A 25,922-nucleotide genomic window follows, 5' to 3' on the forward strand; every position below is an offset into this window, starting at 1 on the left:
TTCAGAATAGCAGTGCTGCCCTCTGAATTACCATCTAATTAAATGAAAGCAAAAACTCCAAAGCAAGTGAGCTTTCTGTTGCATAAGAAAAGCTGTTTTAGTTGACCTAAAAACCGACATTGAAAACCAGCCTAAACAGAGATGCTTTCCCTCCCAGCTCCGTGGGCCGTGCAGAGCAGTTGCTACTGTTCTTGGAGAGCCATTCATGCCGTGGCAGCTGTGAGCCCACTTCAAAACAGTTACTCCTTTGAGACTTGCTTCCCTTTTGCTTGATGGTTGGAGAAACCCTGCTGTGGAGACAAATAATTAGAAATAAAAGATGGCAGCTTAATGATTATTAGCTTTTCTGACGCAGCCTGCAGTGAGTGCAGGGTGAGACTGGCGTCTCCAAGCTGCTGCTGCGTCTCCTGCTCCAAAGATTTACTGTGTGCACTGTTACTGTGCAGCCTCAGTGGACCTGCAGAACGCCCTGAAAAGACAGAGTTGTTATTTATTTTAGTTACAAAGCTTTTCAGACTCTTGGCAATTAACTGTGACAATGGCAGTATGCTTCCTGCCCTCGCCTCCCTGTCTCTCCGTCCATGCCCACAACTTTCCTTGACAACTTCTTATCCCCCTCGCCCTCCTCCATTACTTGGATTCTGTCTATAAATATGAACCACTTTGGGTTTTCTTAATAAAATAAGCATGGAAGGTTACTACCTTAAAAAACCCCCAAAATGCCTTATTTTGAGCTCCAGAAAAACTGACAGCAGTGGGATGCTATCGTCTGGGATTCTGTCTTATTGATATTAATCTTTTTGAAGCTGGTATCCATGACTGCCCGTTTCAGAGGTTAATATACTGCATTTCAAGCAAGCTGAGATCTTTTTAATTTGCGATATGGAAATGTGCACCAATTAATCATTGTGCACCTGCAGAAATGCCTCTGGGCAGACTTTGGCTGTGCTCTATCAGGTTCTGGGAACATCCATAGGCAGGACTCAGAGTGATGAGTCTGATCCAGTTTAGTAGCTCAAGACAAACCCTGCGAGGTCCAAGGATGTGTCAGGCAGGGGAGGCAGCGCTGGACAAGGTGGTGCAGAGCTTCGGCTCTTATTTGTGGAAAAAATAATGGTTAGAAGTTGTATTTGTTATCCATTGGTAAAATTTTAATTAAATAAATGTTGGGTTTTTCCAGGTGTCCCTCACTGAGGCACAGGTCTAGCCCTTGATCACCAGTTGCTGTCTGTTGACTAGTGCTGGGTTCGTGGCTTGCGTGAATTTGCTGCTTGGCCTTTGGATTACATGGGATGTGTTAGTGCAGACCCGAATGCTCTCTACCAAGTATCTGCCTCAAACTTACAGCCAGGTACACACTAGTCCTAAATAAACCCTGATCTTGAAACTGTCCTTCCCCAAACCAAAGAGCTCTGGGCATTTTGAAGCCAAGGGATGCTCTTTGCCCAGCAAGAGTGTAACAGTATGGAGTCAAATCTCCTTCACTGAATTGGTGCCTTTCTGGGGAGAAGCTGCAGTTCAAAACACACCTACCTGGTGTTATTAAAAGAAGCCAGAGTCTCTCTTGGTTGCAGTTTGACTCCTCATCCATGTAAGGAGTAAATCACCCCCTGACATCTTTTGTTAGTGGTGCAGCTTGGCTGCCTCCCTGCCGAAGCTCTGGTCTCTTGGTGGCACTCACTGTTATTTTTGGGTGCATTTCAAGAAAGACTGCATAGCTGAGCTTGTCCCCCGCTGAAGGGACAGCTGCTTCCCTGGCCAGGCTGGCTGGTCCTGCTTGGTTTAGGAGGCTGACGCAAGGGCTTGAACTTCTTCCTGCTGCCCAAACATAGGGGTTTCCAGCAGCATTCCTTAAAGAGGGGTAGGGAGTCAAGTGCTGTCTGTGAACACACTCCTCTGGTTTTAGTCATGTCATCTTTTACTGAGACTGCCAGAGAATGAAATCCTGGTAAATGCTTGGAAGGAAGGTGAGGTCTCGAGGTGGTGGAGATGGGTGTGCTGTGGGACAGTCTGAGGCTCCTGTGATGGTTTTTTCCATGGTTCAGTCAGTTTCTTGGGTTGTTTCTGGAGCTCAGGCTCATGCCACACTGACTGCCTTTTCCTGAGCCTGCACTGCCTGTATTCACAGCATCACCTATAATCTATTCTCCAGGCTTTATTAAACTCTTTCTAGATCCTTTCACTGCAGCCACTCGTATGTTCAATACTTCCTACTCGTACTTGAGAGGAAAAGTATTTCTCTGCCAATATAGAAACATTCGCTGTATGAACACTCGATCCTGCAGGCTGCAGCTGACCTTCTCTAATCTTTAATGGTGCATCTTGGCAGAAATGTGCTTTACGCACTGACTCTAAGCCCTAAGTCTAAACAAAGCTGACTCTCCAGGAGCTGTTCTTCCCTGCACTGGCACACAGCCTGGAGAGAACTGAAGCTTCTCTTCTGTTTTATTCCTCTTTCTTCTTGGAGCTTGTCTGCTGTGCTGCGAGACACTGACTCAAATGAACATCAGCTTCATACAAATCAATGAAAGCCATGACAGGAGCTTTTTGTATCAATTAACCAGATTGCAGGTGGGATGGGAATTCCTGGGTGTACAGACTTAGTTCCCAGCCACCCCTTCTGCTTTCCCCATCTGCCCAAAAGGGATCCATATGAGCCAGCCCAGTACCAAAAAGATCTAATGGCTCAAAAATGGGATTCTTCTGCCCATGGGAAAGAATATGCGGTTTTAGTTTAGCAACAGCAGCCTTTAAAGGCTACAAATTACGGTCAACAAAAGAAAACTCTCCAGAACGAAACCACACAGAAAAGGATGGGAGAAGCAGTTTGGATTTAGCAAAATTGGAGGTGAACTGCCCTGATGCCAAGTGTGATTCCAATACCTAAATCACTCAGTCTCTTTAGCTATGGAGGGTGCTCCTTGGCCCTTTAATAACTATCTCAGCGATGAATGTTGATTTTGGAGAGTGTTATGATGGGCTGGACTACATTTAATCTTTGGTTAAATACATGATACAGAGCCAGGTGAGTGTAGATATTCCAGGCTGCCTTCACTGTGCACGTGAGTTGTAGCAAAGCAGTGCAAAGTGTTCTAGACCTTAGTGAAAATTCCTTGAGTTTGCAGTTCAGCCTGTCAGAGGCTTTTTCAGCAGTTAATTCTGTGCTGGCGAGAGGGGTGGGCCGGGAAGAAATGCAGCATTAGCTGAAGGTTCCTTTCCTTCTAGGTGAATCATTTACCTGCAATATCTTAATTCTAGATCACCATTTTACAGGAACACAAAGCTTGAGAAGTTGAAGAGAGGTTTCCTTTCGTCCTCATTCCTGTCTTCTGCTCACGGCCAAATCAGCACTGCTGATGGTGACAGCAAAGCTGGAAGAGGAGCCAAGGGCAGAGGGCCAGGAACTGGCAAAACTGAGCCACCTGCTCTCCTCCCACCTTGTTTGCTCTTGTGAAATGGCTGCCGCAGCAGCGCTTGTTTGCAAAGTGTGTGAACGAGGCACAGAAACAGAGTGTGCCTGTTGTGTGTTCACAAATGTGTGCGTAATGTGGCTCATTTAGAGCAGGATAGATAAAGGATTCATCTGACCAGCTTAATTTCTTTGTTTTCCTAGAACTTGATGTAATCCCGAGTAGTTCTCTTCACCTTAAATCCTGCTTGGTTTGGGGGAGGGAGCACAGCACCAGTGTGATGCACAATTGCTTTGTTTAGATTGGGAATTCCTCACTGGTGGAGCTCCTCCTCGGGACAAAGAGGAGAGCTCTGTGCCTTTTATTGTTGTGCCAGTAATGCTCTGGGCAGTGTTCCCCGGCACTGATGTAAACTGGGAGCCCTGTTTTACAACAAATCATACCAGGAGTGTGTCCTGTGGGGCCTGTAGAGTGCTGGATCACCTTAAAAAGGTCTGTTCTATGAAGAACTTGCTTGAGCTGGATTTAATCTGCTGTCTGGATGCTCCTAGGATGCTGCAGTGTGTCCTGCTGAGCTCCTTGCAAGTGCCTGCACATCACCCAGGCAGAGGGCAAGGTTTGGCATTGTTCTCCATGACCCAGTTGGTTTGCACTGACTGAATCCATCAGGATCTGAGTGCTCCCAGTGGCCTTTTACCTTGCAAGGAACAACCTCTGCCTTAGCCACTCCAAACGCATGCCTAAAATGAATATAATTCCTGTCCTTATTCCTATATCCAGCAGGCAAATACCAAGAAATCCTGACTTATTAAAATAATTCTGTGTCTCTAGATGACTCCCATAAAGCGACTTAAACCAGCTGTAACTGGGAGAGTTCTTTAAATAGTTGCAATCGGGGCTTGGCACAGGGTAAACTGTTCTTACAGTGAAGAATTTAAGAAATTTCCATTACTTCCTATGGGATTTCAGAGGTCAGTTTGGGGCTGTGTAGGAAGGAAAAAGAAGCTAAGCCAGTGACTTCAAGCAGAAGTGTGGTGGTGATGGGGGTGTATTTCCATGTGCACAAGAGTGGTGGTTTTGGGTTTCTTTTTTCCTTTTTTCCCCATATTTTCTGCTCCCTGTAAAAAACTGCTTTGGTGTAGGCTCAGATCCCCTTGCCCCAGAAGAACATTTTTCAGCCTCTCGTGGCACAGACCAAGTGCCTCTTTTCATATTTGATAACTCAACTTTTTAGTTTCTCTTCCTTTAGCTTTGGAGCCAATCAAACTCCCAACCATTTGTTTAGGGTCTGAAGAGGTGACAGCATCCTTTGCCCTCGTGCACAGCGCACTGGCAGCTTGCACTAGTGTTCCCTGTGGATAAATGCTTCACCTGGGAATACAAAGTGCAGGAGCTGCTGCTCTCTGTTCTCAGCTGCTGGCAGATGGAGTTGGGGATCATCTGGTGATCTGAGCGCGATGGATGATGCGCTGTGTGGTGTTAAATCACTGCTTTGATGCAAAGTTTTTGTTGCCCTAGTCTCTCCTCCATGTAATCTGCTGTGTGTGGTGTACAATGAAGCAGTGCGGGTTTGTTTGCTTGTTTTTCTTAGTTGCAAGAAGCTGTTGCCAACCAAAAATTGTGGTTTCTTTGCTCCATGGTTTTCTCCTCAAAGCCCTTTGGATTTGTATTTCTCTTCTGGCAGTGTTTTAAGCCCACCCATGGGTGAGCAGTAGCAAACGTAGCAGTTGTGGTGGGTCAGTACTGAACATCTCACGCTCCTCCATGCACTGCCTGGGCTATTAAAATGTGTTAAGTTATTGCACTGGGGACTGAAGTCAGAGCTTCAGGGCATGTTTCAAGGGAACTACGTGTCCCTAATGTAGGAGCAGCGACTTAGAGCCGCCAGACCTTTCCCAGCCTGTGTTTTTTTTAATGAAATGTGCTCATCTGAGTCCAAGGAAACCACCACGTAGTCCAGATTTAAGGCAAAAATATCCGCCTTACCTCTCATTAAGGAGCTTTTTGCAAGTGGTCTCAACACTGAGACAAAGAGGAGCTGCCCCGTTCTTCTTGGCAGAGCTGAGTGTCATGGATGCATAAAGGAGAAAAGGTAAATAGGTGTGAGAAGCATGTTAATTTTTCTAAAAATCTGGGTATTTTTAGCTCCCATATAGCACAAATGCCCTCAGTGTGTGAGTAGCCCTTGCTAGGTAGGTACCAGTGCAGGCTCAACATGGTGATGGAGCTGTCCAAGCCAGGGTGTGCATCAGCCTTGGGTATTATCTGCTGATGAAGAGGCAGGGTGGTTGCTCTTAATCCAAGCAGAATAATGTGTCCGAGACCTTAATTCTCTTTGGGAGACAAACGGAGATACCTTGGTGCCAGGCGTATTTTGGGATTGTGCAAATATTTAAGGGCGATTTGGTTCCTGAGATGAGCAGGCTGGCAGCAGCCTTGCTGGAGCCTTTGGAAGTGCTCAAGAGGCACTCGGCAGAATGTTTTGCTCTGATGTACGTAGCACGGAGAGCTGGACAGCTCTGCTTGACAAAAATAACTTGATTCTAATTTGGCTGTAAGCGAGGAAAACCCGGTCCATGCCGTAGGTGCGGGATTCCAGAGCAGGGGCAGGGCGAGCTCCTCGGGGGTTTCTTGTTGACCAGCGGTCGCTACCTCAATTGTCGTTTTTTTTTGGCTTGCCACAGACTGAGGCAGTACCTGTCCGATTACGAATAGCCTTATGCTTAAAAAATGAAGAATATAATAACAGCATAAAGAAAACCCCAACGCTCCCCTCCCCCCCGCCCCCCGTTTCTTCATACACTCCTCCTTGCTTCTCCACCCCGGGTCTCCCTTCAGAGCTGGGCCACGACTTTCTCTGGGAGGCAGCGAACGGTATTTAAAATCTAGGTCACGGAGGGAGGGGGAGCGGCGCTGCCGCCCGCGGTACCGGCGGGCAGGACCCCTCCTGCCCCGTTCCTACCGGACCCGTGCGGCGCCAAATTATCGCCCCCCCGCCACCATCACCTTAGCGAGGAGGGGTGTGTTGGTGGCAGGAACAGGCGGTAGCCCCGTTATTTCAGGCTCTCGCTGCCGCGGTGTTTTTGTAGCGGGCTCAGGGCGGCCGCTCTGAGCGGTCCCTCCGGGCCGCCCGCGGGAGCGGAACGTGAGGGAACGGGATGGGGGGAGCCAGGAGGGGGCGCGCGCTCCCCCGCCCGCGCCGCCAGCCGCGGTTTCCCCGTAGCCAATAGCGAGGCGGCGCTGGCGTCCCGCCCCTCGCCCTCGGCCAATGAGAACTTACTACAGTGTTATGGGGGGAGGAGGCGGGGCCGGGGGGGGCAGAGCCGCGGGCGGGCGGCAGCGGGCGCGGAGCGGCGGGCGCGGAGCGGGGAGGAACGGAGACAGAGCGACTGGCTGGGCACGGCACGGCCCGCCACGGCCCCGGGGTGCCGCACCGCAGCGGGGGCTCTGCGGGGCTCGGTGTGAGGCCGGCGGGCGCTGCGCGCGGGGGCGGCCGGGTAAGTGCGCGCGGGAGCGTGTGCGCGGCTCGGGGGAGCGCGCACGGCCTTTGCGCGGCGGGTCCGTGTCCCGGTGTCCCTGTGTCCCGGTGTCCCTGTGTCCCTGTCCCCCTGTCCGCAAACGGCGGGCCGGTGCGTGCCCGCGGTCTCTGTGCGGGTGGGCACGTGTATGTGCGCGTGTGTGGTTGTGCACCGCGTGAGTGCGTGTGCTCATCTGTGCAAGGTGCGTCTGCACAGCGAGTGTGTGCAGTCAGTGTGCCTGTGCGTGTAAAGGGTGTGTGTGCGTGGGGTGTTGCAGTGTGCACGCGTGGTCTGCACAAGCACCCCGTGTGTGTCGTTTGTATCGGGGGTGTGGTGTGACTGCTGTGAGCTCTGTGCGTGTGAGCACTCCGTGTATACGCAGTGCGTGTGCAATCTGTGCGTGTGTGTGCACCATGTGTCTGTGCACACCAGGTGAGTGTGCTTGGTGTTTCTGTGTGCACCATGTATATGTGTGCACACACTCTGTGTGTGTGCAGCATGTCTGTGTTTGCCCCTTGTGTGTGCACAGTGTATCTGTGTGTGAAGCGTGTGTTTGTGTGACTGAATCCAGTGTGTCTGTGTGTGCACAGTGTGTGTGCGCGTGGCTCATGTGCGAGGGCTCCGTGGGGCTGTGTGTGACATGGAGTTCTGGAAGTCAAAAGGCTGAGGCTCAGCCCGAGACAGATTCTGCAGGAGGCAAGAAATGGGGATAGCAGGATAGGGACACACAGCTCAGGGGAGCTGGCACCCAGTGTTCGCCTTTGCTGGGGCGGGGTTGCCCGGGCTGCTGTGGCCGAGCTGGGATCCCCAGCTCTGCCCGGAGTCCATTGTGCAGGAGGAAGAGGAGGAAGGAGATATGGCGGGGAAGGGCTGTCGGGGAAGTGCTTCGGGCTTCACAGACCGATGCCTGCTCACCCACCCATGGGACAAATGTGGATGCTGTGGTCTGGCATCAGTCAGGCAACGGCTCTTTCCTGTCTGTGCATCCTGCTTTCTCCTGAGTTCTAGCTCAAGAAAACACCTTAACCCACTGGGAAGCGATGCTTTTCAGCTATCTGGATTTTCCACCAAGGCGTATTTTTATTTCCTATCTCCAGCAAGGCACCGTTTGTAATGAAAATTACTCCAGAGGGTCTGGAATGAGTTAAAATCCACCTCGACCACCTCTGAGTGCTGCAGCTGCAAGTGTCCCAAGTCCTTGCTTCCGTGTTTTCTGGGGAAAAGGAACTTGTTCACCCTTTGTGCGCTGGTTTGGGGAAGCTGGTTTTGGACAGGGTCTGGCAAGTCTCCCCTCTATGGCTGTGTAAATGGTTATTCAAGAATTGCATGTTTGGTGGTGAAGAGGAAATTTCTTAGAGATTGTCCAAATTCTGGGGTAGGTGCTATGCTGGTTCAGTTATAATTCTGTGTGTTAATTTAATTAAGATACTGGAGAAGCAAGGCAAAATTTGTCCCTTCCAACCCAAACTATTCCATGAAAATCTTATTTCTGAACAGTACCACAAACTCCATTTTTGCCTTACCTTGCTCTTTCCATTTAGGATTTGAAGGCTTTTCAAAAATGCTGGATTTTGCTTGCCTTAGTTTGCTAGATCTGGAGGGATGGTCTTTGAATTAGTGATTCTTATTCACAGTTGAGATATGTAAAAATAATCCCTGTAAGGTCTCGTGGGGCAGAGAATATGCTGGGTCTGTATGAGGGATGCGGAGGGGCTCTGCCCTGGCTGCTGCTGCTGTGGAGTGCAATTCCTTTCACAATTAGCTAACTCATGTGTCACTGCCCCAGGAGCTGCTCCCTTCACTTCAAAGGTTGCTTTGTGGAGATCCAAAGTAGGTTGTTTTTCTGTTTTAATGGCTGGTCCAGCCATATTTTTAATGAATTGAAGGTTTTCCTGCAGCATTTTGTGGTTGTTAAGGGTTGTGTGTCACGTGTCAGTGATGCTGATACCCTTGATATTTGTATTTTACATCATCTTGCATCTTCAGTTGCACTTCTGGGGCAGTTTTGAGCATTGGATGTGATTTAAAAGGCAGTGCGGTCCTTTGCATATCTCTGCTGCCATGGTCTTAATAAAGAAGGTGAGGATTTTCTAGGATTCCCATGGTCAAACGTAATCTGCTGTGGAAGGTAAATATCAGGATAAACATAGTGTTCCTTACCTTGAAAACTCAGAGCCGTATGAAACAGAGAGAAGGATGATTTTTTTTTTCCCTAATATAAACACATTCATTATTTCCTGTAACAATTTAGATGATGAGAACAGGAATTACCTGTGTTTTCACCTGATCTCAAAATTGCAAGTTAAAACAAATAATCTTATCAGAAGCAAAGCATTTCATGGGAAAGCAGCAATCCTGAGGAGTGAGGACTCCTCTCGGCCTGTTTCCAAACATTGTATGTTCCTAAAGCCTAAAAATGCTTTGGGCGATATTACTCCAAACCTACAGCTCCTGGCTCCGGTATCTCCCCGTCAAGTGCCCGTGTGCTCTGCATGAGCATCCACAGTGTTTGTCCTGACAGCATTTGATTTTCGGAAAGTGGTAAAACACGTCTCTCCTACCGCCTCGCTTACTGGTTGTTTAGCAGGTATTTGAATGGATGGGACATAGGCTGGTGGGCATGCGGCTTATCTAGTGAGCAGCCTACCTCTACAAATTCATTCATTAGAGATCAGAGTGTTACTGTGCTGGGGTACCTTGCAGGGATGTTGGGCTGCTCCATGTGCTTTGATACATTGATAGGTAGATGATGCTGTGAATGTGGCACGTGCTGGAATAAAGTTGTGTGTACAGAAGGGTTGCTGATGGAAGGCAGTGGCTCTGTACTAGGTTTTCACAGCAGTTATTTGGCATCTCAAAGGAATCTTAGATTTTGGGGTCAGTGGGTGAACCTCTGGCTCTTCATCCTTGGGGCGGTTCAGTAGAAGTGTTGGCTGAGTGTCCACAGCATCTGACTAGGAGTTTGGGGAGAAACACCTTTCCTTGTGTTCCCAAATGAGGGGTATGTGCTGAGAGCCTTTTCATTTGGGGGAACCGTGACAGTACGTGTGTCACTGCAGGGTGGGTTTTTCTTCAGCCCCTTACTGCCATATTTCACATATTTCTTGGAAAAAACCCTAGAAATCGGTGATGCTCAGAGATCTTGTGTCCATGATGGGTGGGAGAGCTCTGGGCTCTCCCCAGGTATCCTGGCCAGGGATCCCTGCTCCTAGGGGGAGCTTCCCACCCCTCTGTGGATGGAGGCATGCGTGGGGCTGCAGTGGGGAGCTAGAGCTGGGCTGTACTGGTGTGCCACATTGGGTCAGTGTCTGGACCTGCTGGAGCTGCTTTTACATTCCTGGGAATAAGCTGTGATGAATCTAAGGGCTTTAATAGGAGAGTGTGAGGTTCCCTGCAGCAGCCCTATGGATGCAAATAATTTCCTATCATAAACCTTATTTTGTACTTTTAAACTCCACTGCAGATCTATTGGCTTCCCTCTAACTTCTGTGCAACTTTCCTTGAGTGTTAAGGAATCGCAGATACTCAGGTTGTTCAGGCTTGGAGCTGTGTTTGTTGCTGTCATGTGTTTCTCTGGGGAAGTTGAATATAAAGCTTTGCATCAGGAGTAGAAATTGCAGTCTGGGCCTGGGGATCTTTTGCAGTGATTATTCTGCTTTCTTGGTGCTTTTCTTTTGCTGTAATCTTGTGTAGATTAAGCAGGCAGTGAAACGTAAAGATTTCCCTTTATGTGTCTTATCTACTACTGTTTTGATCAGTATTGTGGTTTCTTAAGTTGCAAAGAACTCTAGGATGTGGCATAGCAGGGATTTATCTTTGTCCATCGGATGGATTAGGTAGGAATGTTCATGGCTCGTACTTAATCCAGATTAATATTATTAGTTTCTTTACGTTCAGTTGGTTGTTTACGCTTGTTTTCTCTTTATGTGAATTTTTGCTTGTGTAATGCCACTCACATTGTGTATTAAAAGCCAGTGCTTTTAATTTGTCTGTGTAGATTGTGTAGATGGACTAAATCTTTCTTTCTCTTTTTCCTTTTTTTTTTTTTTTCTTTTTTTAAATGAAGCAGTTCCACAGAGAGGGAAATTGTACAGGCTTGGGGGGTATGTTCAAGCAATCGTACTCTTCCAGAGCATGCTCCTCCGGACCCTGCTGCATTTCTGATCCGGGATTTTTAAACAAATTCCCATGCCAGTTTGCTTTAGCTGCTGTGCTCAGAGCAAACGTCGACAGCAGTGGTTTGTAATTTATAATTTATGAAGTCTCACAGCACTTGAACTCCGGTGCTTTCGGAGGGGACTGAGAATTTTGTATCTCCCTGATCTCAATGCAGAGCCTAAAAGATGTAGGAAGATGAGCAGCTCAGGGGAGTGTTTCTCCTTGCAGGCAGTGGGAGAGCTCCATGACCGCCTGGTTGTGTGGCCGTGGCCACGGTGTTGGGTGCTTCCCTCCCACACGTGTATTTTTGGGGAGCAGCCCAGTCCATCTGCTGGTGAGAGTGACTGCCATGGGATGTCAGCCTGGCTTTCAGACAGGGTCACACCATGGAATAACCCTCCATGGCTGCCTTAAGAAACCTGGAGCCCAGACCTATGGAGGATCCTTTGCCCTGTCAAAATCGAATCCTTCTTACAGGGATCAGCTCAGCCTGAGATGTAACCATAGCAAGACACGCTGTGGCTGGAGCCTGGGGATGGGAGTACACTTTGAATGCAGTGGAAGAAAAATAGGACTAGTTAGCTATTTCTATGAAAACCACAATTCCTTTGAACCCCCCAGTCACTGGTTGTAGGCTGATTATTCTGCTCCTTCCCCGCCCCATGGAATGTGTGTGTGTGAGAGAGATAATTAAAAGCTTTTAGTTAAATAAATAACTAAGCTGCTCATGTGGCTTTATAGTAGAATTGCAGAGCCAAACCCTTGGACGTGGAAGATGGCGTGTGCTGCTGCTGGTCCCACAGCATCTCCCTGCCTTCCCATGCTGGTGTGGCCTTGGAGCGTGATTCCATATGGACTTTTCACCCCTGAGGCCTGTGTATCACTGAATATGAGAGTGAGCAGGGTTTAAGTGGGGACAGTCCCATCCCATTGTGTCCAGGGCTCCAGGCTGTATTTATTCCCTGCTATTCAAACTCTGCTCCGAAGACAGGATTAATCCCCACCCAGATTCATCTGCGATGCCTGTGTGCAAATGAATCAAAAGCATGAGCTGGTCTTCGCAATTCACTCATGAGATGGTCTGGATGCTCCAAGATGGCTTGAAGGGTGGTTTGGTTTTATCCCTTTGACACAGAGCTTGATGGAACGTTTTATGTTCCAGCCCCGGTTTCTGCCTCCGTGAGCTGCCTGCAGTGCCTCGAGCCAGGCACTTGGAAAATGAGAAACATGCAGCTGGTAACCATTCCTGGGGAGTTTTAGGAGTCATTTGTCATTGGGCAGGGGCTGGTTCCTGGAAGGATAAAAATCTTTCAGGTCCAGCTTCAGCTGCCCTAGCCAGCAAATATTTTTCCTCCTGCAGCCCTGCCTTGCATGCTGCCTTCCAGTTCCTGAACCGATGGCTAAGAGCACCCTATAACCAATGTCATAGAATCTCCTGAGTTGGAAGGGACCCACAAGTTGGATCATCAAGTGCAACTCATGGCCCTGCACAGGATACCCCAAGAATCCCACCCTGTGCATCTTTGAGAGCGTTATCCAAACACTCCTGGAGCTCTGGCAGCCTTGGGGCTCTGACCATTCCCTGGGGATTCTGCTCAGTGCCCGCCCACCCTCTGGGGGAAGAAACTTCTGGTGTCTCACCGAAATGTATATCCCTGATTTACCCTCTTAACACGACAGCCAGAGGAGAGCAGGATGCCCTGGGCCTTTATGGGAAAAAGCAAACTTTAGTAGGTGCAGAGGCAGCTCAGGGTGACATTTTTCAGAGTGACAAAAAACTCTCTTAAATCCCCAAACAAAAACTGCTGGTCTGTCCTTTAAATACTGGATTCCGTGTGCACATAGTGTTTTAGTCCTGTTTGCAAAGACAGACATCCTGGCAGTGTCACCTTGACATGCACGTCACACACAAGCCAATGGGACCCTCCGGGGATGCAGCCTCTTGGAGAAGAGCAGTGGTGAGCTGTCATCCTCCTGGGACAAGGGAGTCCTCCTGTCCTTCATGTACATGAAAACTCAGCAGCTCATTTGGTCTGAAAAGTCTTGAAACTCAGCATTAGGCCAAAGTTTTCTGACCTAAATACCTGTTTTACAACTGTTGGTTGGAAGTGATTGACAGGCAAGGTGAAAAATTGTGTTTAAATTGTGGGGGTGGTTGTTGGTGTGAAGTCAAAAAAAATCACCTAAGCAGCATCCCTCTTTCTCCTGCATGAGTGTGTGTGTGTAAGTGTGTAGAGGCAATAAAAAGGCCATTTATCATGTAAACATATCCTGACACAGGGAGAAGACTGAGGATGAGTTTCTACAGCTTGTCGGAGGAAGGGGTCACATTCCATGCAAGGGAACAGCATGTTTAGGACCCTTAGTAGCATGTATTAAAATTTGAGCAGGGAGAAATGAGGTGGGATGAGTACCAGGCACTTCCTTGGTGCCCCTCCATCCCTCCTCCTAGGAAATACCAGCACTGCTCCCATGTCCCCTCCGTTCCTCCTGGGATTGGTGCCGGTGGCCGATGCTGATATTGCTGCTTTTTTATCTCCAGCTGCCAACTTGAAAGTGAGTGTGTGTGGTGAGAAGCTCGTGAGAGTCTTGGTGAATAAGCACATGAAGTAGCAACATGATAAACTCAGTTGTGGGCTGCCTGGTCCAGCTGCAGGAATAACTTTCATCTAGGAAAAGCTGAAGGAAAGCTTTTGGGGCCTGGAGAGGAGTTAAGTGCAGAGAAAATGCGAGTTTTCAGCTGTTTATATGTATTTCTAGTCAAAAGGGTTTAAGGACCCCCACACTTTCTTGAAGAGGGGGAACAACAAGAAAGAGAAACTGTTTTGAGAGGGGAACAGTGTAGGGTACATATATATTGCTTTTCTATGGATTTTCATGTGCATCCAGGACCCCCTGGGTGTTTAAACACGATGGAAAAGGGGTCTTGCAGACATGTGGGTTGGCTGACTTACACAGATGAACTGGCTCATTCTTCGGGGCTTTCTGAAAAACTTAATGTTGTAGGGGTGGCCCTGGAGAAGGGGATTTATCTGCAGTGGGAGCAACTGCATCAACTTGGGAAGGGTGTGCTGGCAGTAGTGGGGGAAAATGGCCACGTGCTGAATTCCTCCGATACTGCTTCCAGTGAGTGCCATAGTTTCTATGGACTTTGGGGGGGTTTGTGGTGGTGGTGGTGGTGGTGGTGTTGTAGCTGCTGCTTCTGTTATTTCCATCAGGTCTACCTAGATGCTGCCTTCAAAAAACACTTCCTTTGTTTATGGATGGCAGTATCTGTTTGCTCCCACCTGTCCCTGCTCCTTCCTTCGCTTCTCCAGGAAATGGTGGAATAAAGCTGGGGTTGGTTGATGAGGTCAGAGCAGCTGTTGTGCCCATCCCAGTGCAGGACCTAATCCCTGCCCCTCTCTTCAGTGAGGTTTGGGGTGCTTCACCCAATGATAATGAGAACCCAAGGGACTTGTGGTGTCCAAGCATGTTAGTCTCAAAAAATGACCTTTTTTCCTCTGCTTACACACTGGAGCAAGTTTTATTTTATTTTGTTTTGAAGCAAGATGCTTTGAGTAGCTGGTGTCTCCCATCCCCTCAGTTTTGGGGCACCAATGCAGAAAACATTCCTCTTCTTGGTTCAGGTGCTCTTGCTCCCACCTGCACCCACTCGATGCTGGTGGGGAAACCAGCAGTGGCACGGACAGTGTTAGTGGCTTCATGTTTTGCATCTGCTGCTCTTGGCTTATTTAAAAATGATGATTGACTCTCTTCATCTACCCTGATGATGACAAATGGTGATATTCCTTTTGCAAAGATGTGGTTTATTAAAAAAAAGAGTCCCTGTTGCATGATGAATCGAGAGGGAGAGCTCGGGGAAACTGAATCTATTAGTGTTACTTGCCTGCATGCCTCCGGAGGCAGGAATGGGAGTAGATAATGGACATGAGGGATGAATTCACAAAGCAAAGAGGCTTGCAATTATAGAGAAATTTGGTATTTCACTGTGATGCTTTTCTTGCAGGTTTATTTCTTTTTATAATTGAGCTGGGCTCTCCAGCATGAGCATTGCTTATTGCATTGGTGGGTTTGATCTGCACAGTGCTAATCACAGCAAAGGCTGGTGATCTGGGAATACAAATACATGATATTGTATACAGCATATGCAAATACAGTGGAATTAAACGTTTTTCTCCTTTTTTTGAGGTAGATGCACAGCTGCGTCTGTGCCAGTGATAGGGTTCCCTGCAGACACAGGTGAAGGAGAGGTGCCAGCGCCCTGTGCCCGCAGCTCCATCACGCACAGGTTCAGGAGGTTGGAAGGTGTGCGTGGAGCTCATTGGTGTCTTGGCGAGGTGCTGGCCTGGTTACAGGGTTGGCTCCGTTTGCTGGGCTGATGCTGCTGGGGGAAGTGGTTGTACGTTAACCTTTTCTCATGATTTCTCAGCACAAACAGTTGTAAATCTCTCCTGTGGTAGGAGTAGATGCAAAAAGCTCTCAGCCCTGGTTTTGCTGTGCAGCGGTATCACCTCCTGCCTGGCCTTTGAAAACACAAATGTAAGGAAACAAAGAACTTTGCCCTTTTGATGTATTAACTACAAAATCAGCTGAAAAATTGTTGATAGATTGTGCTTGTTTTGGAAACAGTTTAACCTTCTGAAACTTCTGGCTGTGGCAGAAAACCAAGGAGTGATGAAGTTTGATTAACTGTAACTTTCATAGCACTTCAGCTTTACCACTAGAAAAACACTATAGGATTGGTGAAAAACATTTGTTTTTTTACTAAAAATGCTTGTTCTAATAAATTTTCTAGACTGGGGTTGGGGAGGGGGAGGAGAACATCAACTGGAGCTGCAGCTGTGCACCTCTGAAGCAGGAGGTTTGTGAGTGGGTGGTTCCTGTCTACCTCAGGTGTCTGCTTGTGTTTTTCCCCAATTCCCTTCAGCAGAAACACTCCCTGAGAAAATATTTTGAGACATTTCTTTAAAACAAAAAACAAGTGGAGAGAGGAAAAACACAAATCTCTGTGTTGTAAAGCATTGTCAGAGCTTTGCTATTAGAGCAAGAGCGTTTGGGGTTTAGGAAAACAGGGCAGACATGCAGCCAGCTGTACCCCACGACACTGAGCATCGCCTCAACATCCCGATGTCAGCCAAGCCCAGCAGTTGCTCAGTTCCACATCTCCAGAAGAAACAGCGACTGGGGAACGTGCAGTTTTTGTCTTGTTTTTCTGAGTTAATCTCCTTGCTTTGCTTTCCCACCCATGGACTGTGGTTTTGCCTAGTCACAGGGTGTTTCATGAGTGCAGTCAGTTCAGGTGCTGCAAGTCAGAGACATCTGGGGATGAGTCACTAGAGCTCAGGATGGGGCAAGTTTCTTGAAAACAAGAGAACAGGCTTTGCGAAAACTTAAAATTAAGGGTTGGTTCCCAGACACAAAAAGATCCAGACCTCTTGGTATCGGCAGTGATGAGTTTTTTGATGGTGCTTTGGGAAATAGGCTTGAAATTTGTTGCTGTGTTTAAAAAAAAGTGTCTTTGCTGCTCCAAGCAGTGAATTATATTTTTTAAAAATGCAGATTGGAAAAAAATGTAAATTGGGAAAAAATTCAGCTTGGAGCAGTGCAGATATTTGATTTTTAACTTGATAATTTGTCACACGAGTAATTAGCCAATGTGGTACCCATCACAGTCCCTTCTGGCTTTTGCAGTGATCATATCTGTGATCCGCATTTACTGCGGAGAAAAATGGATGTGGCACTTGCATTTTAGTTGGAGGACTGGCTTTTTTGGGCTGAATCACTGTAAATGGGGATGTGTGTGTTTCATTTGGAATCTGAGATCCACCCATCTGGTACTAATGAAGAGTTCGGTATAAGCCACCTGCAGCAGAAGCCTCTGCAGCCATTCCCGATTTCCTAATGGCATGAGCATGTGTATGCTTGTGTCACCTTCTTATTTTAAACCATGCTGGAAGTTGGTTTTGCTGCTTAAAATGAACTTCTGTAAAGTAGCAGCTCGCTGGGTGACCACTAATTGATTTAATTGCTGCCCTTAATATGAAATTTATTGTGGGTTATAGAAGCATGTTCTGCTGCTCCACAGTACTCGACCGATGCTCTCCCAGATGTGGGATGTGTTCCCTGTGTCCCCATGCAGGCATGTTCTTGGTATGAGCAGTTCAAGCCGCCATGGTGTTCCCTGCTCTGGTGCTACAAGATGGATTTTTATCAAAACCTTGTGTTTGGCAAGGTCTGGGAGCAGAAGTGAAGCACAGAGAAGAGTTACTCACCTTTTTATTTTTCCTCTTGTGTTTAAAGGTCTAGCACTGATCTTCCCTGCTGTTGTCAAGACTGAGTTCTGCAGTGCTGTTGGTGAAACACTTTGAAAGTGCACTGCACCATGCAAAGAGAAACACATTTTGAGAAAAAAAATCTAATATTCAATTAAAAAATTAGTAGTTAATCATGGTGAAGTGCTGTTTCCTTCTGGCATGTTGCTGTTTTCACGCAGGTGGCACAGCATCGGTGCATTGTGCAATAGAGATCTATTTGTAGAAAGGAAAAAAAGAGGCCAAAGTTTACAGGATCTTTCTCCAAATCCAATAGAAGGATGTCTTGCACTAGGGGGTTTATTAAATCTGAGTAATGTGAGTTGCAAAATAACTTGTTACGCTGCTGTCTGCAGAGGCCACTGTGTGAGGGCAAATGGGTGTTCCATGCCCTTCCCGAAGGCTCACGCTGTACTCCTGTGTCCCTGGGCTCTGAACAGGCAGTTGTTTTGGGTCTTAACCTCACAGGTCTGTTGTTAATTCCTGAACAGCTCAGTTCTTCATATAAAGTGACCTGTGCTTGAAGTGCCACGGTATTTAGGCATTTCTCCCATAGAGTTTGGGGAGTTTGGGGTCTTCATCCTCCTGGTTTTGAGTGCTTTGCCAAAGGTGCATTTATACAGCACTGGCTGCCGTTGTTGGTATGTGCCCTTAATCCCGGAGATTACTGGGTTAACGTCCCCAGGCTTGAACTGGTGCTGTGTTTTGTTGAATCCCACAGGGAAAAACAGATATTTATTGCTGTGGATACATGGGGAATCCAAAGGGCTGCTGAGATCTGGGCATTGAGGGTACAAAGCTCATCCACTGTTTCACCAACCCTGCCCTTCATGCTCAGGGCTGTTAATCCACCATCGAGACGAGGAATCTCTGTTTCTTCTCCCAGAGGAGCGACTGGTCCTGGATGCTCCAGCTCCATGCACTTCAGCTGGCAGCAGCCTCATATGCAGGGTACTCTCTAATTAATGTTGGCTCTTGAGCACCGAGTAATTGGGAGCATTAATTGGATGGTAGCTTAAGAGTAGGAGCATGGTTAAATAAAACAAACAGGCTTGGCAGTCATAATGTACGCAGGTAAAACGCCTGGGAAACGGCAAATCCACATGGCAGTGACGCCAGCGAGGTCCGTGCTGAATGCAGGTGCTTCAAAGCCAAGGCAGTGAACCGAAGCCTACAGAGCAGGGCAGGTCCTCTTCTCCTTCCCCAGGTGCTGAAGAGGGGACACAGCCCGGTAAGGCAGATATTTTTTAAACATCTCCCATGCTTAGGAATAAGAGAATGAAATGTTCTTGTTGTGGAGTTGTAGTTCATGTCTAAAGAGTTTTTACAGCTTGTTTAGCTGGGGAACTGAGCTCAGGCCATGCACTGATGTCCTAACCAGAGACCAGCTCATTGCATTTGTTTCTGTCTTGTTTTTGCTTTTTACTATTGAACTGCACTTCTTGCCACTGTAAGGGCTCCTGCTTTCTGCAGCTGGTGAGGCATTTCTCTACTTTTATTTTCTGTATTGCACTGCTCACAGCTTACAGTGGTGAGGAGATGCCTTGGAGCTAGCTCAACCCGCTCAGACCTCGTTTGTATGTTCATTGTTTTCATCTTAGAGAGGAACAGGCGACTATTTACCTTCAGATTGTGTGTATAGAAAGACAACCTGAAGGAAGTGCAGAGGAGGTGGTTTAAGAATATATTTATTGGAGGAGGAAAGAGCGGGTTTGGCAGGAGCTGCGTGGCTGAGGTGCCTGGGTGAGCTCACCGATGCTTTTTGCTCTCTCCACTCGTTTGAAGGGTCTTCTCATGGCAGTTTTAACCCAAACAATGATATCACCAGAGCCTGCAGAAAAGAGGATTTGTGTGGCATTTTATTCCCTTGTGCTGCATGAATGTGGATTTCAGCAGTATTGTGTGGCTCCTGCTGTCAGCAGCATGGTGAAAAGAGTGGCTCACTTGTCTGGAATTGCGACTGTGGGACTTGCAGCCCTTTAGCAGCATAATTTTAGTTGGGGCTCTCCATTTAGTCCTCAGTACTGGGCAAGACCAGTTGATTTTGGGTCAAAAATACTGAGAATAATATGGTTTATTCTTAATTTGCTGTTGCTTTTGGTACTTGATAAATACCTGAGCCACACTGAGTCCCTGTGAGTCTGTGGAGCTTTCAGCTGGGTGAAGCACTCTTGGGCTCACTGAGACTTCAGCTGTGAGTAAAGCAATTGCATGACTGGGATTTAAATGTAAAAAAGGAAAAAATAAGCAAAGCTTCTCCAAAAACACATGTGGTTGTTCCTACCACCGTTACATTGTTGGGTGTTTGTGGGTATACACACAAGCACACACTTTGAATAGAATAAGGATTATTTTGAGACCTAACTCATAAAATAAGTATCAATGGGATGCTAAATTGTGTACATAAGGCCAGTAGCTTATCCAGAAACCACCACTAGCTCCAGGTACAATTTATTTTAATAGGGAGATGTTTAAACCAGCTGCTGTTTTCTGCATATGCTTTATCCCCACTAAAGGAGATATTTTGTCTTTATTGGCTCTTGATTTATTTTCAAATATTGCAATGTTAAAACAGTTGGAAGCTGTTTATTGTTGTCTTCTCAGCTGGTTGGTGGCCAGCAGTGTCCTGGCTGTGCATTGGGCAGGTTTCATTGGCACCAGTGGGAGTGGAAAAAGCTGGTTTACAACTTCCAAGTGCTGCCCCAGTTTCTCCACTGCTCATGCTCACCTGACTTCATGCCCAAAGCTCCCTTTAATGCCCTTGGGGACGTTAAACTTCTCCCAGTGTCGTATGTAATGCAGGGAGATGATTGGGGAGAAAGATGTGAGTGGGTGGGAGGGGGGTCCTGGTCAGCCCCTGGAACTGGGGAGAAGGTTGGAGGGAATCAGGGGGTGGTGGAAGAAAGAGCGGCTCTGCTGCAGCCAGACAGGAGAGTAGGAGAGATCCTTTTAGTGTGTGTTGTCCATGGAGCTCCTGGGTGGAGCAGTGTTTGCATCAGCAGGATTAAGTGTGGCTGGAGGGGAAGGTGCTGCAGTGTTTTGTTAAGAAACACAAGGGCCATCCAGGAGCACCAGTGTGATACTCAGCACTAACCTTTCTGTGGTGTGCTGGGTGGCAAGGGTGGGTGTTGAAGAGGTAGAAAACACCTCTTGAGAGCCGGTGGAATGTGGCCATGCTGCTGTTTGTTCAGTGAAATCACAACCCACAACAGCCTCCCACACCAACCCATCCAGTGCAGAAAGGAGGGTGGCAACCGAAAATATGAGCAAACAGCCCCTGAATGTGGGTGCAAAGTGTATTTCTGACCCCTCCCTGCAGTACTGAGGGTGAACACAACTTCCTTTTCCTTTCTATAGTCTGAAGAAAGCGATGTTTGTGTACATTTCCTCCATGCAAATAATTGCAGCGACTCTGGAGCTGAGCAGAGGGTGCTGCGGGGACCAGCATGGATCCTTACTTGGGTCTCCAGGGGTGAAAAAGCCCTCACAATACCATCTTATCTTCCATCCCATTCTTTAAATCAATGCTCTCCCTTCCCCCCAGATGGTGTTTAATATCCTGTTCACTATTTCCGACTGCTTATAGGCCAGGCTGCAGGCTGGAGCTCAGCTGCTGTGTCCTGGTGAGCCATTAGTGCATCAGGATGGGATCTGGGGCAGTAATTCAAAGCAGAAGTGAGCACAGGCTCCCTGTGGGATAATGCATCCATGGCTCCATGGGCAGGCAGAAGGTGTCAGCGTCATTATTTTGGTTCTGCAGCAGAAGTGGGAATGATAAAGTGCTCACTGGGTGTTTAGTCTTCCAGAGGATCAAAGGGATTCCTGGCAGCTGAGCAGCTGAAATGGAGCATCCTGTTGTCCACCTTTAACTGAGCTACTGAATGGTGATGGACCAAAATCGTCGGGATAGGCACTGAAATGCCATTCCTCCATCCCGTGGGTCAGTATTGAGAGGATTGTCTGAAATGGTCACTTTTTTCGTGTAAACCGCTGAGAGCTGCGCTCCTGCTCCGCTGCCTCAGACTGCCAGTGGTTTCTCTGCTCTGGAGTCACCTGAATCGTGCCAAAGAAACAGGTGATTATTTAATGAAAATAGCATTTCCAAGCTTGTGTGTCTTGTTAAAGCATCCAGAATGCCACGTTGTGTCTTCTCCCTGTTGGTGACACAGCACAGCCAGTGTGGGAATTCGACAGCAATTTTGATTCAAAGCCATCTCCAGTGAAAATGGTTGTTTGTAAATGTGTTGCATCAGATGTGTGAATGGATGTAATTAAGGAATGAAGACTGCTGCACACCCCTAATTAAGGGGATTAAAAACTAAAGCTGCCTGATTTCACTGCTGGATGGAAAAAACAGACTGGTGGAAACGGCTGGAGGCCGAGTCTTGGTGGGGGATGGTGGGAGGGGTTCTGCTGCAGTCTGTTGGCTCACGAAAGGAGCAGCTCTGGGAGGTGACAGGACTGAGCTGCTCTGCTGTGTGCCCATAACTGACTGCTGACTGCACATGATGGTATTTCATTGCTGCTTCACGTTCCCCTTCTGTTTAGTTCCTGTTCCTGGTGGAGATGGAAGGATTTTCATCTCTGCCAGCCGTGCTGGGGTGCAACCTCGGGAAGGTGAAAGTTGTGTCACCCCGTGTTAGTTTGCTGTCCTGCTGTCTCCCACCATCTTGGTACCCATCCCCAGCTCCTTAGCTGTTCAGAATGGTGCTGTGGGATCTTGTTGTGTAGAAGCAGAAGCGAGATGTGTGTGAGGACACAGGGCAGAACCTCCAGGCATCCCTGAGGTGCTTTTTGTATGCATGAAATAGGCCAAATTGTGCCAAATAGGGGACAGAGAACATTGTGCAATGGAAATACTAGGAAGCTGTGCTCACCAAGGGCTTCTCCCTAGCCTTGCTAAGAGGAGAATGACTTTTTTATGGGATGGGGACTGCCAGTGAGGATGTCTCACTAATCCAAGCACTGATATCCCATTGCCTTTTGACTCCAGGCGGGTGTCACCTGCCCTGTGGTGCAGGATCCCTGGAGGGATTCTAGAGAACGTCCTCTGCGTGGGAGGCATTGCAAAACCTGCCTTGATTTTCCAGGAACCATCTTCTCCTTTGCTGCCCAGCTTCTGGAAGCCACCCCAGGGTCAAGGGTGACTTTGTGGTCACTGAGCATCACAAGCAGGAAAGATGGGAAGAAAACCATCCCTATGGAGGTGGTGTGAAGTGTCCGAGCGGGTTCCTGAGACATGCAGTGTTCTTCTGGTGCTGCATTCATTGGGGTAGCATCCTTCTGGGGCCCTGGTGGCACTGGAGTTTGTCCCAATCAAACTGAGTACATACCTTGAGGCTTTACAAACAGCTTCTGACTCCTGGCTCCGAGTATTTGGGAGAACAGCTGAGTGTCTGGTTTTCTGTCTGTTGCCTGTGGACCAGGTCTGTTGGGAACATAGTTACACCCAGGTTTTGGATGTTTGCCTGCTCTCCTTGGGCATAGACAGGAGCCTGCAGGTCATCCCCATGGGGGTTTTTTTTCTGGGAGTGGTGCAGAGTTTAGAATTAATCATCACCTGCAATATTTAAAGAAAAAAGAGGGGAGCTTTCTGGAGGCGGTGTCTCCCCACCCCCCTCCTGTGCACAGTGCCCACAGAAGATGCTTTGCTGTTCCCAGTCTTGAGGCAAGGTCAGCAACATCCCAGTTTGCATTCCCCATTGCTATGTGCCTTGGGGAGCTGCAGCCAGCTTGGAGCGTGCTCTGCTGCTTTTGTTGGGGGACTTCAATTAGCTCTTAGTGGGCTCTAAAACCAAGCTGCCTGGTCTTGTGAGTTGTCAAATTGTTGAAGGTTGGGTTCTTTCTGTGATACTGGGAGTTTACAGCTCAAGGTTTGTGGTAGGAATGGATTTCCTCTCCTTCTCTGTGCTGTTGCGTGGGATGCTGAGCCCTGAAAGAAGAGGGGATTTCAGAAGAGGGTGGTCCTTCCTGAAAGAAAGCCTTCCCCCAGCTCAGGAGCAGCAGAGGCTGCTGCGCGCTGATGCCTGCAGTGTTTGTACCCGCCCAGTGAAACTCAGCTTCACAACCCCCTGCTCGCTGACTCATTCCCCTGGGCTCCTCGGAGCTGCTGCTGTCCCAGTTGTGTCTCTAGAGCCAGCAGCCATGGCTGTGCTGCATCTGGCTTGTGGATGCTGAGATGATCTCCAGCTTCTCCATCCCCTCTGTTGCTCTGCAGGTGTAAGTGACTGGAGCTTGGCCAGAAAACCAAGAGTCAAGGAATTTGGTAGATAACCTGCAGCTGGCCAGTGCATTTGTGTATTCCTAGGTAAGGGTCATTAATCTTTAAAAGTGCAATGTTCAGGCTGATAATTAGTGTAAACGTAATTTTAGTTACCTTGCAGCCTTGCTTCACTGCTCGATGGTGGCAGTGAGCATGTGAGAGCAAACCAGGTCAATCAACTCAGCCTGGCAGCTGGTACAACTTCTTAAAACTCATTAAAACAGCCCAAAACCACATTGCTGTGCCCCTGGGCAGACCCTGGCATCACTGGGTTAGGCACCATGTCCTGGGGGTTTCCCCTCGCTGCAGGTTCTTGTGGGGGAGAATGATATTTCCTCTGCATTAAATATGTTTGGAGTGTTGCTGTCAGGAGAAAAGGTCTTGGAATCATTTTAGGGTAGTGTAGCACTAACTTAAGTGTCCTTGACAAGCTGAGGGAGTTGTGGGTGTTCAGCCTTGAGAAGAGAAGGCTCCAGGGAGACCTTAGAGCCCTTTCCAGTGCCTAACGGGGCTTACAAAAAGGAGGGAGAGGCTTTTTACACAGGCAGATATAGTGAGACAACAAAGAGGAATGACCTCAAACTGACAGAGGGCAGGATTAGGTGGGATATATTGGGGAGAAATTCTTCCCTGGGAGAGTGGTGAGGCCCTGGCAGCAGTTGCCCAGAGAAGTTGTGGCCGCTCCATCCCTCGAAGTGTCCAAGGCCAGGTTGGACAGGGCTTGGAGCAGCCTGGGACAGTGGAAGGTGTCCCTGTCCATGGCTGCGGGTGTAACGAGATGAGCTTTCAGAACCCTTCCCACCCAAACCATGCTAGGATTCTGTGGTATTTGATGGCAATTCTGAAGCAATAAGCCCAGCTTAAAGCCAGGGTTGAGGACGTTTTCATCCAGCTTTTTCAGCCAGCTTTCGTCAGGGCTCGGCAGAGAACAAGCCTAGCGCTTGTTCTCCCAGCCCTTCCTGTGTTCCCTCAGATAGTTCAAATATTGTGCATTTCTTGTGCACTAATAACATCTGAATAACTGTGCGATTAGGGTTCTTTTTAATGAATTTGGGGCGTTGTACCAGGGTGCGGCAGATGTATTTGAGACACTTGGGTGAATGCAAATTGCATTAGAGCCATGCAGTAACAAATGAAGCACTTAAGTGTGATGTCCCTGGCACGCAGGGGAGGAGCAGCCCATGTGTGTGAGCTGGGGCAGTCGGCAATGGAGCCTGTTAAGAGGTCTTAGCATCAAACATCCTTCTGGCTCTTCGTGCAGCAGCGGTTCATCCTGGCAGGTGCCTGTGTGTATGTGTGTGCAGGGGTGGTATTTACCTAGCAGGCAGCTCTTTATCAAAGGAGCGTTCAGGGCCCTCTGGGCTTCTAATTATAGCTTTGGTTTGGAAGCAACCAAATGGAGAACAACAAAAGCAGAAAGTGCTTTACCCCCATTCTTGGGAAACTGTAAGGAAAGAATATGAGCCCTGTTATGTTAAACCTTGAGTGTAAATGAGGTACATTACATTACATAAGTAAACACATCTATGTTCAGGCAGGAAAAAAAATCCTTATGAATAATTCATGGAAAAAATCCTCTTGTTCAGCTGATGGAGATCTATTGCTTATTTCTGTTGAACTGTTGCTTTAGCAAGTGGAGTGCTGCTGCAGGGAAAGCCATCGTCACACACAGCGGTGGCATTGTCATCTCTGCTGTGCTGTCATCGCCACCTCGGGTATTCCTTCTGTGCGGAGTCAGGAGCGTCTGTGATGGAGTGACCTGCTGGGATGGAGCCTGTCCTTGCCATTGCCTCCCTGTGATGGAACGGCTTGCTCATGGTGCTTTTGTAAGCACCGTTCCTGCTGCTTTTTGTTGCACAGATTTCTGGTGCCTGCTGAGTCCCCACTCCCCCCGTTTCCATGGGAGGCTGGTGGAGGGAGCAGCCCCAGGATGTTATCTGCACCACACAGGGGCTGAGCTGCTCGTAGGGTGGGGATGGGCTTGGATGGATCCCTCCCTCCCTCTGCCAGGTCAGGCAGATACCGGCTCCTTCAGCAAAGGAGGGTTTTGGAGTGACTGCTGCCTGCCAGGCTGAGCCCTTGTGTCCTCCAGGCGGGTTTGGAGACTTGTTTCTGCAGAAGAAGCCCTGTCAGGCACTGTGTGTTTGAGACCAAACCATGTTGTTTCTGCTCTGGCCTCTGCTGCAGAGGGGAAGGGAGCCCCAAGAGTTACTGCTCACTACTGAATAGGAAACAACACTTGTATTAAACTGCTGCTTTT

At 48.2% G+C, this 25,922-nt stretch overlaps 1 protein-coding gene across 24 annotated transcripts in view; it reads left to right on the plus strand.

Annotated features, from left to right (window-relative positions):
- The window catches only part of EPB41 (erythrocyte membrane protein band 4.1), a 94,636-nt gene that overhangs the window by 12,291 nt on the left and 56,423 nt on the right, over positions 1–25,922 (plus strand). The gene's annotated exons all lie outside the window — the stretch shown is intronic.

The sequence above is a fragment of the Corvus hawaiiensis genome, chromosome 23, assembly GCF_020740725.1.
Source record: "Corvus hawaiiensis isolate bCorHaw1 chromosome 23, bCorHaw1.pri.cur, whole genome shotgun sequence".
NCBI classification, from domain to species: Eukaryota; Metazoa; Chordata; class Aves; order Passeriformes; family Corvidae; genus Corvus; species Corvus hawaiiensis.